A 1,678-nucleotide genomic window follows, 5' to 3' on the forward strand; every position below is an offset into this window, starting at 1 on the left:
CAGGAGGTTGGGAGGTCAGAAAGAAGGCAGATGCTGTAATCCAGGCGGGATATGATGAGTGATTATACTAACAAGGTGGCGGTTTAGTTGGAGAGGAAAAGACGGATCTTGGTGGTTATGAAGGTGAGACCGGCAGATTTTGGTGACAGTTTGGATGTGTGGGGTGAATGAGAGAATAGAGTCAAGGATGATACCAGGGTTGTGGACTTGAGAGGCAGGAAGGATGGTAGTGCCATCCCCAGTGATGGGAAAGTCAGGGAGAGGACAGGGTTTGGAAGGGAAGATAAGGAGCTCAGTCTTGGACATGTTGAGTTTCAGGTGGCAGAGGGATATCCAGGTGAAGATGTCCTGAAAGCAGGAGGAGATGGGAGCATGGAGCAAGGGAGAGAGAACAGGGGAGGAGATGTAGGTTTGGGTATCATCCATGTAAAGATGTAGTTGAAGCCAGATTTGAGCACCAAGTTTTGGCAAAGTAGCTTCCACAGACAAAACCGTGAAAATAAATAAAAAAATGTCTAAAGCTGATGCCATTTCTAACAAAATCTGCAAGGAATGAGGGGTCTTAATTCTCAGACATCTGCATGAGAATTTTCTCAAGCAATGGACCACCTCCCCTCAGGATCGCATCTGGAGGGTTTACAGTACTCTACCAGTCTCGGCTATGGAATGGAGAGTCAAGCAGAGGCATCGCCATTCCATTCCTAGCTTGGCCAGTGGCTAGAGAGTGGAAGGCAATCTGCTACATGTCAAAACTCACCCGTGCTGGGAAGCAGCGGCACGGGAGAGAGTCGAGGGCGAAGACTCAAGTTTACTGCGTCGAAGAAGGTAATGGTAAACCACTTCTGAATCTTTAGAAGAAAACTCTAAGGATACACTACCAGAACAATTTCAGATGGAGAGCAGGGCGTTCTGGAAGAGATGTGTCCGTGACATTGCTATGGGTTGGGAACGACTTGACGGCATAAGACAAGACAAGGTAAATATTAAAGGAGGTTTAAGGTCAAATGTCAAGAGCATATATATCTCCTTAAATTAAAATGTTTCAACTAGAAATCATTCAGATTGGCCAGAATATATTTAACCAGAGAATTTCATAGATTTGACCTAGGTCTATAATCAAATCCCCTAATATTAGGTATTGATTCAGAAATTATTAGTCATTTGTGGGAAGCATTATGACCTTGCAGCAAGAGAAAGAGACTAGAAATCTGGAGATAGGGGTTCAATTTAACTCTAAACTAGTTGGATTCTTCCCTGGGCTAACTTTCATAATTTCTGCTTTAATTTTAAAATGCTATGGTTTGTACTACCCAAACTTCTTGTGGGCAGTAAACATGTCTACCAAGTCTTTTGTATTATTCACTCCCAAGTGTTTAGTATAGTGCTCTGCACACAGTAAGTGTTCAATAAATACAATGGATTGATTAAAGTATGACACAGTTTATTGTATAAATCTTAATGTTAGTTGAAAAACACAGATGTCTTGAACATAGATTTCTTGATCCTGCTAACTGGAAGTCTGTGGAAAGAGAGAATTTATGAATTATTCAGACCTCAGAGGCAGTTGGTAAATGAAAGTAATTGTACATTGGCTCAGGGTCCTCCACCCCTTCATTACCTTCATCGCTATCTTTGGATGTTGGATGAGAGACTTTCCTAGGAGTAATGCTGCATATTT

At 42.1% G+C, this 1,678-nt stretch overlaps 1 non-coding gene across 1 annotated transcript; it reads left to right on the forward strand.

The window, feature by feature from the left end:
* The first annotated feature begins 609 nt into the window (after positions 1-609).
* Positions 610-747, forward strand: LOC114817362. Its single transcript, XR_003765216.1, has one exon. It is a non-coding gene; the product is annotated as a small nucleolar RNA SNORA7 (small nucleolar RNA).
* Positions 748-1,678: the final 931 nt, after the last annotated feature.

Source organism: Ornithorhynchus anatinus, chromosome 1 (assembly GCF_004115215.2).
Source record: "Ornithorhynchus anatinus isolate Pmale09 chromosome 1, mOrnAna1.pri.v4, whole genome shotgun sequence".
NCBI classification, from domain to species: Eukaryota; Metazoa; Chordata; class Mammalia; order Monotremata; family Ornithorhynchidae; genus Ornithorhynchus; species Ornithorhynchus anatinus.